At 41.6% G+C, this 13,061-nt stretch overlaps 1 pseudogene; it reads left to right on the top strand.

Annotated features, from left to right (window-relative positions):
• Positions 1-206: 206 nt before the first annotated feature.
• On the top strand, positions 207-1,111 carry LOC102503119 (heterogeneous nuclear ribonucleoprotein C pseudogene; annotated as a pseudogene).
• The last annotated feature ends 11,950 nt before the right edge of the window (positions 1,112-13,061 follow it).

Genomic DNA, 13,061 nt, shown 5'->3' with positions numbered 1-13,061 from the left:
TTTTTTATAGGTTATATATGTTACTGCCGTGTGTCTTTAGAGGGATCCCCAAAGTACTAGCTTTTAAAACTATGTATCAATTTAGTACCACTGTCTTCTCTCCTAATCAGTATTTTCTTTTCTTTTACTCATAAAGAAGATTTGCTTGGCATTTGGGGAAGAGTCAGAGACGGAGCGAGAGGTTCAGAACTGAATCTCTATTCCCTCACCTTCTTGCTTTTTGACTTTGTGAGGAATCTTACCATCAATCGCAATGGCCAGCCATGTTACCAACAAGACAGATCCTCGCTCCATGAATTCCCGTGCATTCATTGGGAATCTCAACACTCTTGTGGTTTAATAAGCCTGATGTGGAGACAATCTTCTCGAAGTATGGCAAAATTGTGGGTTGCCTTCGTTCAGTGTGTTAATGAGAGGAATGCCTGGGCTGCTGTGGCAGGAGAGGAGGGCAGGATGATTGCCGGCCAGGTTTTAGTTATTAATCTGGCTGCAGATCCAGAAGTGAGCCGAGGAAAAGCAGGTGTGAGAAGACCTGCAGTGGAGATGTACAGCTCCTCTTTTGATTGGGACTATGACTTCCAACGCAATTATTATGACAGGATGTACAGTTACCCACCACGTGTTCCACCACCACCTCCTACTGTTCGCGCTATAGTGCCCTTGAATGTCAGTGAGTATCAGGGAACACTTCATGGAGGGGCAGAAGCTTCAATTCTAAGAGTGGACAACGAGGATCGTCTTCCAAGTCTGGAAAGTTGAAAGGAGATGACATTCAGGCCATTAAGAAGAAGTTGACCCAGATAAAACAAAAAGTGGATTCTCCTCTGGAAAACCTGGAAAAAATCTAAAAGGAACAGAGCAAACAGACAGTAGAGGTGAAGAACGGTAAGTCAGAAGAGGAGCAGGGCAGCAGCTCCCAGAAGAAAGATGAGACGGATGTGAAGATGGAGTCTGAGGGGGTGCAGGTGACTCTGCTGAGGGGGGGACCTACTGGATGATGATGATAATGAAGATGAGGGGTGACCAGCTGGAGTTGATCCAGGGTGATGAAAAAGAGGCTGAGGAAGGAGAGGATGACAGAGACAGCGCCAATGGCAAGGATGACTCTTAAGCACGTAGTGGGGTTTAGAAATCTTACCCAGGCGCTTTCTTTACCGAGGCGCTTGTCTAAGATCACAATTTTCCCCAGATCCTCTCCCTAGTATCTTCAGCACGTGCTCACTGTTCTCCCCATCTTTGTCCTTCTCATGTCCATTAATTCATACTTCCCTGCGCCTGGGCCCATTTCTCTTCTTCTGATGCTCCTAGCAGTTTTGTTAAGTCTTACCCTGTAATTTTGCTTTTAATTTTGATACCTCTCAATGACTTAACAATAAAAAAGATGCATGGTTTTTATCAACTGTCCCCAAAATCACCTCTTGTTACGCAGGGAGGACAGTTCTTCTCATTCATTGATGGGTTCAGTAGTTGCTGCCTAACTGCAAAGGCAGTGTCATCTAGTGAGTAGCACTGAGAGCCGCTGTGAGTTAGAGGTAGAAGCCTTACGCCCCACGTTAGAGTGCCTGCGGGGCTGCTCAACACAAACGTAACTGTGGTTTTGTGAATGGGAGTTGGCGTGTCAAACGCATCCTCTAGAAAATAGTGTAGTAGTCTTCAGATTTGTTTCTAAAGTTGATATTGTGGGTTATTTTTGTGAACGGCCTGATGTTTGAGATCTTTTTCCCTCAAAAATAAAGAAGTCCTTATTAAACCAGGAATTTGGAGGAAAAACAAAAGATTTGCTTGATGATGTGAAGTAAAGTTTCCTTAGATTATTCTTTTTTGCTATTATTCTTTATAACAAAATAATTGAAGGTTTTCGTATTGTTCTGAAATATGTTTTTTCACTGAAGTATGTTTTATGAATCTCTAAATCTTTTTTGCGTGTATGTGGGGATTTCAAAAGTTCATGGAAAATGGATTTAAAGTGTGAATGTAGATTGCTGCAAAAATTTTTGAAATCCAGCCCAGTCAGTGGCATGGTGGTGGAGGCAACTGAATCCCACATAGGCAGTTCAAGTTCTGGACCCGGTGACTTAAGAAACACTTTAGCCTGGGGCCAGCAGATGGCAGAATGGTTACATCACGACTTTGAGATGGCCGACCATGGTTCAATTCTCAGATTTGGAGGCTTGAAATTCATGCAGGGCATGTATGTATGGATGCCCAAAATCCCAAAAGGAGAATGGAGGAGAAGGGATTGCAGCATGGTCATCCCAGTGAAGGGTGATATCTTGCTTTCTGTCTCCTTGGTGTTAAATTATTTTGGCCTAAGACATCTGCTGTAGCCCCACACTTGGACTCCTATAGATAAGCCGAAATCGTACATGTTAGGCAGTTTCCCTGAGCTGGGTGCTAAACGGCCGATCACACCAGCCACACTTCAGTCAGTCACAGAAAGCCCACCTTGGGCTGTTTGTGCAGCCTACCGTCCACCTGGAACCAATCCGATTGTTTCTCTGCATTCCTTCACTTTCATCTTTGTACATCATTTTCCCTTTTCTGGAATTTAAATACCAAGTTAACCACGAAGCTAGCCAGAGTTGTCCAGAAGTCCAAGGACAACTGCCTGATTTAAATCACGTTAAGATTTGTTCAACTTGGGGACCAGCAATTAGCGTAATGGCTATGTCACTGGACTCTCACATAGTCAACCGCGGTTCAAATCCCGGACCTGGTGACTTAAACTCACGCAGGGCGTTTATGCGTGCGTGCCCAAGATCCCGAGAGGAGAATGGAGGAGAAGGGATTTCGGCGTGACCATCTCCCCTGCGGGTTGATTTCTCGCTTCCTGTCTCTCTGTCTCTCTCTGTGTGTCTGGCGAGTGCACGCGCCGTATAGCAAAAACCTCTCCAAAAAAAAAAAAGATTTGTTCAACTAAAACTCTATTAAGTTGGCGAAGTTATTTTTCTTATAACAATTTTGGCCTCTGAAGTGGGATCTGAAGTAGAGCTTCCAGTGACCCTCAGGAGCAGCGAGAAACCAAGCGAGGTGCCTGGGGAACCCTTTGTCATCCATTGCTCTCTTGCAGTGAGTGGGGATTGTGGGTAAGTTCTACCTCAGATTTGAGTTCCATGAAGACTTATGTTTAGAGCTGAGTCTTATGTGCGGGAATTTTGGTTCAAAATGGGTTTGAAGTTGCTGGACTGGGTCCAGCATTTGTTTGGATTAGGTAATTAACTGGATCGAATCCAGTTGTCTGACTGGTTCAGACAGAAACTAACTGTGGTAATTGCAATGAAATTTTAGGTATTTTTCTTCACATGAGGTTTTTATGTTTAACATCTTAGTTTCTTTCTTTCCTCCTCCTTCTTCTTTTCTTTCTTTTTTTTTTTTTTTTGTATGCTTAGTTAGAAAAAGATCATTGACTGGGGCCAGCAGGTGGTGTGGTGGTTAAAGGTGCTGGAGGCCCACGTGGCTGACCGTGGTTCAAGTCCTCGACCTGGCGGCTTGCTTTCTCGCTTTCCCTCTCTCTCTCTCTCTCTCTCTCTGGTCAAATTGTAAAAATAATAATAACAGATAGAATTAAATAAATAAGTAATCCTTTGGGGGGGGGGAGCGGCAGGTGGTTTGGTGGTTATAGATACTGGATTCCCACACAGCCAACTGCCGTTGGAGTAAAATAATAATAATAATAAATTAAATAAATAAATGAATAATTACTTTAAAAAGAAGAAGAAGAAAAAGCCCATTGGCTAATTTAGTCAAGGAGCACTCAAAGTCAAAGCCAGAATAAACTATTTTCCCACTTAGGTCTTTCTTGACTCGAAGAGACTCAAAATTTATGTAAAAAATGTAATTCCTAATTCTAAAAATCAAAGTACTTCTTTTCTTTTCTTTTTTTTTTTTTTTTTGAGAGATTTTCGCTATAGGGCGCATGTGCTCACCAGACAGACAGAGAGAGACAAAGAGACAGAAAGTGAGAAATCACCGCCCATGGGGGATGGTCACGCCACAATCCCTTCTCCTCCGTTCTCCTCTCGGGATCTTGGGCAAGCACACACACGCGCCTGGTGTTGAGTTTTTTAAGCCACTGGGTCCGGGATGCGAACCGTGGTCAACCACGTGGGAGTCCAGCAACATAGCCATTACGCCGCTAACTGCTGGTTCCCGAAAATCAAAGTACTTCTTAAAAGCAACAATATTTACAAAAGTAATGAAATCTTAGTAACATGATTTAAAATTAGTATGTCCATTGTGAAAAATAGTCTATATAAACGAAACTCTTAGAAAAGCATAATTACAATTGTGCACTCCCAATTCAGGTCCATACAAGAATGCCCATTAATATGTACAAGCTTCTAAATAATTTTATTTTTTCTCTTTTAAGATGCTATAAAAAATAAATGATGAGCTTAATTGATATAAAAAAGTTCTACCATAGTTTTTGCTTCATTACCAGCCTGCCCAAAGCAAAAAGAAAGCTAAATAAAAACTTATCAAAATGGTTTAAAATACACCTACAGGTCAAATTGCGTTGTTTCTTGTTCAGCAGTATCTGAGTAATATCCACGCTGAATTACAAACATTAAAAATGCCTTCTTGCCTTCTGTAACGGGCTCCACCTTAAAATCAGTAATTAATTGAAAAACATGCTAAGCTTAAAAGGCCACATATCAATTAAATTGGACTTCAGAAATACAACTTTCTGGCAATGTAATGGTCTATTTAAACATCTTGCGGGGAAATGCCATGTATTTGTAAACATATCCTTGTTGAATCACTAAAGTTTCTTACCGTGAAAAATGCACAAGTTTGAATGTACAGCGTGAGCTCATTGCACACAGGGCAGTTGTTCAGAGCGCAGCCTTGAAAAACCCAGCTGCGGCTCAATTCTCAGCCCCTGCACGCTGCTTACAAAAGGTATATGTATACATGCCCCTAAACTCCCACTAATAAAATTTTTTAAAAATAGAGAAAAAGGGATTCGTATGTGACCACTCCCAGTGGGGAGTGTTTTTCCCTCCTCCCAACAAGGACACCTGCCCTCTGGCAATTAATCTGCCTAAAATCCTCACCTTTAGTCTTCCCTTATCTCTGTTACCTGCTTTAGGGATGTAAACTTTCTACCTCCTTTAACCTACAAGTTGTACCTGTTGAATAAATAGTCAGGGTTAGAACAATTAATGACAAAATTAACAATTAAAAGGTAATGCTAAAATACTTAGTATTAAGTGTACATACAGAAGTAACAGCAAATTATTCTTTGTTTTGACAGACTCAAAAATAATCAGATTATATCAGGGAATTAGTCACAGCATTAAGCAGTTTCTATTCTGAGCCCCTAGGGAAGAATGACCAGTTTCGTTCGGCTCTTTGCAAGGGGCATAAAAATAAGCAATAATTGGCAAGGCTGCAGAAGCCGAGGTGGAGTTAATCAAGACAACTCTTAAATCCTGTTTTAAATACAAGTGTCTGTAAGGCCTCAGCAGGGTTAAAGCATGAAGCATTCTCATTTTTTTCTTAGAAAAAAAAAACATAAAGGGAACCAGCAGTTAGTGTAATGGCTATGTCGCTGGACTCCAACGTAGTCGACCGCGGTTCGCGTCCCAGACCCGGTGGCTTAAAACTCACGCTGGGCGCGTGTGCGTGCGTGCCCAAGATCCTGAGAGGAGAATGGAGTAGAAGGGATTGTGGCGTGTCCATCCCTTCTGGTGGGTGATTTCTCGCTTTCTGTCTCTCTGTCTCTCTCTGTCTGTCTGGCGAGCGCACGTGCCCTATAGCGAAAAACCTCTCCAAAAAAAAAAAAAGAAAATTAAAAAAAAAAATCCTTTAAAAAAAAAAGATAAAAACAAAGAACTTTTCAAAAGACTGAGATCTTTCGTTTGTGTGTTTGTGTGAATGCATACATGTTATATAATATGTTGTATGTCTATGTAATAAAAGGCTTCAAAATATTCCATTCAATTTATTAAAAAAGTGCTCATACAAATTAATTTAAATGCTTTGCAAGTTCATGTGACTTAAAATCTTTGACAAATAAGCTGGCTTCAAATATAGTTTAAAAAAAAACTTAATAAATAAATATTGAAAGTGAGCAAGGTCCCCCCCCCCCAATATATTTTCTCACTGGGGAAGGCCACGCCGCAATCCCCTCTCTTCCATTCTCCTCTCGGGATCTTGGCACACACACGCACACGCGCCCAGCGTGAGTTTAAGCCGCCGGATCCAGGACTCGAACTGAGGTAGACTACATGAGAGTTCAGCGACATAACCATTATGCTAACTGCTGGTCCCATAAGGTTCTTGAAATATAAGGTCTGTTTACATTGTAATGGCCCAGAGTAAGGAGTAAGTGTTCAGACTTGATTATGATAATGAAACAACAGGGACCATAAATAAGGGCCATTTGACCTCTAAAACTCTCACTTACAGGGAAGATAAGGTTTTCGCTTCAATATGTAAGATGTTTTGTAGGATGAAAACTGCTGGCTGTGAGCTCAAAGACCCCAGACTGAATGGCTCCAGAAACCTGAAGAGAAATTTGAGTATCAGAGGCCTCACCCATCAAGAATGCGCAGGAGAGGATCACACCCTCTTGAACCATTCACTGAACCGATCATGCGCCTGGGACCTCTGCCCCTAATTTTGCTCTTAAAAACACATGTGGGGAACATCTGGGGAGACGGGTCTTTTCAGCACATGCTGCCCGCTCTCTGCGCTTTGCAATAAAGCTGTACTTTCCTTCATCACGCCACGTGCCTGTGGTTTGCTTTATTGTGCTGGGGTGAACGAACCTGATTTGAGTTTGGTAACAAGATCTTCGCAATTTCCAACATATACTTTGTCCAGGGATTTATTGATCAGACAACATCATATTTGTCTTAATATGGTCAGTTTAATAAAACAGCTGTTATTTGTGGTATATGTTACATGGTGACTGTCCAACAAGAAAAATGGATTAATGACTAGCCTTCTCTAATATTTTGCTTCTCACAGATAATCAGATAATCATAATTGTTAAAAGTTTTGAATGCCATTAGGTAAGACTGATTTTCCTAAAGTTCAATTTTTGGTCATATTATGATTAGGATTAATGACTAATGTGGTAAAAACTAAGTCTCGTAAAGGAAATTTTATGTGATCCATATGTTGGTATTTGGGTTGTTTTGTTGTTATCACTGGATGTCATATCTGACTGCTAAAGTCTGCCAGGTATTCTGTTTTTAGTTTAGTATCAACAGACCCTGAGTTAACTCTTTCATCGCTAAGGTGCTTGGATGTGGGGACATGCACTGAGCAAACACCACATGCTCTTTCGGGGTTTGGCAGAACCTTGTAACTTGTCTTTCCCTGACGTTGGCTGTAGACAGAGCAAGTGGAAATTACTAGGGGCGTTCCAACAGACACATCTGATGGACTTCAAGAAACATCTTGACCCCAAATAGTAAAATCCAATCCCTGCATTGCATCTGAAAGGTTCTTTAGACTTCTCTGGGTGTGGTGGTGCACTCCTTATGGAGAAGTTCTTTAGCTCCTTCCCCACACCTAACAGCTAGTTCTCTGCATTAGAAAGGAAGATGAGATTTACTCTAGATGGGATTACCACCAAGGGTGGTACCTTGCCCCTGGTATGACTAATCTCTTATAGATTTGTTAACTGCTTCATATTGTCTGTAACCTGGCAACTAATCCATGAAGTGTCATGAAACATACATGTGTAATGTCTCCTTGTACTATAAATAAAGACGTCCAGTTCATCTGGGCGGCACAGGTTGCTTGGGCTACCTAGGCTCAGGCTGCCTGTGTCCGTTTCCACTCTATCTTTTTGTCTCATCTTTTCTGCTTCTTCCATAATAGCGCTAAGCCTGGGGGCGGACGCCGACACTTGAAGAACATTTAACTTTCATTTTCTGCTGCCAGTTAAGTCAAGTATTTAAACTTTTTGCTTTATTTGACAAGGTTTCTCCAAAATAAAATTCTAAATTATTTTACCTCAAAATAACTTTTGGATATTTACAGAGGGCCCCTGATACATCCAAAGGAAAACGTGAGAATCAATTAGACTTATTTTAATATGTTAAATAATATGGGAAACATTGTCAAATTAAGTAATTTTAATTTTCTTTACATTATATTTAAATTATATGTATAAATATGTTATGTGTATGTGTGTTTATATATGTGCGTGTGTTTATACATACGCTATGTTTCAAAATGAATTGAGATTCCCAGAAATCTATAGTATGATATTTATCCATCACGTCGTACATTATTGAAGTAGGAGACAGGGACCCTAAAAATATAGTTAAGGTGTGGGCCTAAAATGGAATCACAAAATGGCTAAGTTTTGATATGAAGGCAGTGACTGATCTAGGCCTAAAACGAAGGCTTTATCCATGCCCAACAACACTCAGGCCCAAAGCTTCTAGACAAAGAATCTGCTGGCCTTGGTACCCACTCCAAAATTAGAAGACTAATTGGATCCATCAGGTGCCCCTGCCTACCAGGAGGGGAATGCATGCACAAGCCCCACCTAGAACCTTCCGTGGCCACCCATTTTTTGGGACCCCTCCCTTCTTGGGAGCTCTCTTTTTCCTCCCCTCTCTCTTAATAAATTTCCCACTTTGCTATAACTACCTGTCCATGACCCTAATTCTTCCTGAGCGTGGGACAAAAACCTATGTCTCACTGCGAGTGTGGGCCCAATCACCCCTACGCCCCCGTGTTCCTGCGTCATTACATTAAATTGGCGTATGTCACAGATACAGCCAAATTTCTTTTTCAGTTGTAAACTCTTGTCAGATCTTTAAGTATAATTAGTTCAAGTCTTGTCCATAATTAGTTGCTTTGTTTAATGTCTTTCTAAAAAGCTTTTTTTAAAAAATGACTTAAATTTTAGTGTCCTTTCTTTAAGGAAATTCATAAAAAGAATGGAAAGAGGTAACACTGGCATAAAAGAATGGAAATCTAGTGTTAAACTTGAACTCACAGAAAGCCTATGGACAGCCACCCAGTTCTTACTGAGTCCTCCTTATAGTTCATTACTTAAAACCTCTACATTTCATGACTCACAAAATAAAATAAAAAAGATCCCGATTTTTAAAAATGGGTAATTTATACCATAGTATTAGTGTAGAAACTGTTCTAAAATTGCTAAAATGTCTTATAACCAATGTTTAGTTTGTCAATTGAATATTAAAAAGTCAGCAAAACTGCAAGTCCATTTCTCCTATCTAATATGCAATTCAAATATTATTAAAAATTTTCACTCATGGTCATTTTCGTTACATATTTTTAGTTGAATAGGAACTTTCCCATAAAAGAAGGTAATGCTGTAACAGTAGTCAAAAGAGTATTTTAAAATGTGTTTTCTCTCATGAGACATCGCTGGAGAAATCTGAGGTGACTGAATTCTGCCAGACTTGAATGCATTTTGCCAAAGTGCATTTTCGCCGAGTAAAGAGTACTGCTCATGCTTTACTGACTAAAGACTATCAGGCCCTTTGTAGTCCGTGGTAGGGTCTTCTGAAAATGACACCAGAGAAAGATGGCCTGTGAGCCGGTTGGAAGACATACCAAATTCTTCTCACCACTCAGACTGCAGTAAAGCTTCAAGAAAACTGAATTCTAGATTCCCAGAAGGGATACTTAAATTTTTTAACTACACACCTGTTGGGGACTTTAAGGTAAAACTAAGCAAGGCCATTTCTTCTTCAAAACAGACATTTTGGACACGGGCAGCTGGACAGCTGTGCCCCACTATTACAGATCAAGGCTTCTCTGCCATCATAAAACCTTTAGGTTGTTTCTTTTTTTTTTTTTTAATCTCAATTCCTATTGTTTTAATTCTTTCATCTTCTCCACAGGAAAATCCATGGGACCATAATTAGTGATTAACTTTAATTGAGTTTATGTCCTAGCACAAAGCCAGAACAATTGTTAGGTCTATGGACTAATGAAAAAAAAAATTCATTAAGGTTCCTGGAGTTTTAGTTTTGGAAGTAATAAAATACCCGTTGTATTTCAAATTTATCCGTAAACTGAAGAAAATTTTCAAAATTGATAGCCAATAAAACCTCCTGGAGTTGGGGCCAGCAGGTGGCATAATGGTTGGGGTGCTGGACTCTCACATGCCCGATGATGGTTTGAGACCTGGGCCTGGTGGCTTGCTCTCTCACTTTCCCTCCCCCCCTCTATCTCTGTCTGTTTGTCTGTCTGTCTCTGGTCAAATTTTAAAACTGATGACTGATCAATAAAATTAAATAAAATAACTCTTAAAACATAATAATTAAAAAAAAATACTCTTGGGGTTTCCACTGAGTAAAAGCCACCCTCCAAAAAGTAAATAATAAACCTATAAGTTTAACAAAAAAAGCTTAATAAAGTGTCATTCAGCATTAAATCTTTTGTTCAAGTTAAGAGCTTATGTTTAATACTAGACAAAACTGAATGCTGTGCCTCCCTCCCTCCTGACGTTAATACCACAAACAGTTTCATGAGAAAGGCGGCTGCTACTGCTCCTGTGGGCGTGGCCACCAAATACACTAGAGCAGTCTCTCAAAAGTGAAGAGCAGGTCGTGTGCTGATAGGTGCAACTAATAGTGGGTTACAGGTATCCTAATAGGAAATGGCAGGCTTAGGTTTTTCAAGGGTTTTTAAATCTTTGTTTCTCCTGGTAGGCCTCCAGGTTATTATAACTTGCATGACTAGGCTTACAACAAAGGTAAAGACCTCTGTAAATCAGGAATTTTTACAAAACCTCTGGTGCTGGGAACCAGCAGTTAGCGTAATGGCTATGTCGCTGGACTCCCACGTAGTCGACCGCGGTTCGCGTCCCGGACCCGGTGGCTTAGAACTCACGCCGGGCACATGTGTGTGCATGCCCAAGATCCCGAGAGGAGAATAGAGGAGAAGGGATTGCGGTGACCATCCCCCCTGGGGGGTGATTTCTCGCTTTCTGTCTCTATGTCCCTCTCTGTCTGTCTGGCGAGCACACGCTCCCTATAGCGAAAATCTCTCCAAAAAAAGAAAAACAAAACAAAACAAACAAAAAACTCTTAAAAAGAAAGAAAGAAAGAAACACATCAGTTACATCTGTGTGTGTGTGTCCCCAAAATCCTGAGAGGAGACTGGAGGAGAAGAAATGGTGGTGTGGCCATCCCCCTTATGGACTTCTCTTTCTCTCTCTCTCTCTTTCTCTCTCTCTCTCTCTCCATGTGCCCTGTAACAACATTAAAAAAAAAAAAAACCTGAAATCCATACTTTTTTTATAGTACCAATTTTCCATAAGTGTTTCGAGTCCTTCATGTGTGCACACGCACCTGCACGAATGCACATGTGCATATAATTCACCTCCAACTTTTCCTCATCATACCCTACGATAGATAAAGTGACCAGATGTCTCCGTTTTCTCAGGACACTCCTGGGCTACACTTTGTGTGGAAATAAAACTTCCCTGGATTTTTTGGGGGTCTCCTATAAAAGACACTCCCCACATCCCATGAGAATCGGCTCTGTAGCCTTTTGTCTAGCTCATTTCTTTGATCTGAAAGGATAGTGATATTTCTTTTCTTTCTTTCTTCTGTCTGCAGCCAAGGTCAGGGAAAGACAAGTTACAAGGTTCTGCCAAACCCCAAAAGAGCATGTGGTGTTTGCTCAGCACATGTCCCCACAACCCCCCAGGGGGGATGGCCACGCCGCAATCCCTTCTCCTCCTTTCTCCTCTCAGGATCTTGGGCATGCATGCAAGCACACGCGCCTGGTGTGAGTTTAAGCCACCAGGTCCGGGATCCGAACCACCGTCAACTACGTGGGATCCCAGTGCCATAGCCATTACGCCAACTGCTGGTCCCAGATAGTGATATATCTGAGCCAGCCTATGGCCTAGAGGTTGAGGTGGCTGGATCCCACGTGGCCAACTGCATTGTTCAAGTCCCAGACTCGGCAGCTTGAGAAGCACAGTGCATGTGTGTGCGTGCCCAGAATCTCTGAAGGGGGAAGAGATGGAGGAGAAGGGATTGCAACATGGCCATGCCCCCAGTGGGGGATGGGGGGTGTTTTCTTCTCTCCCTCTCTCTTTTTGTCTCTCTCTAGTGAGCACACATGCCCTCTGCCAAGAAAAAATAAAAGAAAGAGAGAGAGAAGCCTTATCTTCCCATGGGCCAAATGTTATGGCTCCAACTAGCCCATAGGTTAAAGTTGGAAGTAGTTGTCTCCCTAGCTATTTACATTTCAAGGATGAGTGCTGGAACTTGGAGAATCTCTGCTTTAAAAAGACACACAGATATGGGGGTCAGCAGGTGGTGTGGTGGTTAAGGCGCTGGTCGACCACAGTTTGAGTCCCAGACCTGGCATCTTACTTTCTCACTTTCCTTCTCTCTCTCTTTCTCTTTCTGTCTGCCTCTCTCTGGTGAATGCATGTGCACTATAGCAAACAAAATAATAATACTAATTAATAATATTAAATACATAATCTTTTTTTAAAAAAAAGACACGCATGGGGATAGCAGGTGGCATGGTGGTTGGGGCACTGGACTCTCACATGGCAATTGTGATTCAAGTCCCCTCTGTCTCTCTCTGGTGGCCATAGCAAATTAAAACAATAATAATAATAAATAAATAAAATAAATAATTCTTTTTGAAAAAACGCACATGCATGTGCACACATAAGCACTCACACAGGTGCACACATGTGAGATGCTGACTTTGGGTTCTATTTGCAGGACGAAGTATTGGATTAAAGACAGACACAGGACCAGCAGTTAGCGTAATGACTATGTCGCTGGACTCCCATGTAGTCGACCGCAGTTCGCGTCCCAGACCTGGTGGCTTAAAACTCACACTGGGCGCATGTGTGTTCATGCCCAAGATCCTGAGAGGAGAATGGAGGAGAAGGGATTGCAGCGTGGCCATCGTCCCTGGGGGGTGATTTCTCCCATTCTGTCTCTCTGTCTCTCTCTGTCTTTCTGGCAAGCGCACGCACCCTATAGCAAAAACCTCTCAAAAGAAAAAGAAAAAAGGGAACCAGCAGTTAGTGTAATGGCTGTCACTGGACTCCCACGTAGTCGACCGCGGTTCGC

This window comes from Tupaia chinensis, unplaced genomic scaffold (genome assembly GCF_000334495.1).
Source record: "Tupaia chinensis unplaced genomic scaffold, TupChi_1.0 Scaffold000404_1, whole genome shotgun sequence".
In the NCBI taxonomy this organism is placed as follows: Eukaryota; Metazoa; Chordata; class Mammalia; order Scandentia; family Tupaiidae; genus Tupaia; species Tupaia belangeri.
The sequence above is the reverse complement of the archived record's forward strand: the minus strand, read 5'-3'. Positions and strand labels throughout refer to the sequence as shown.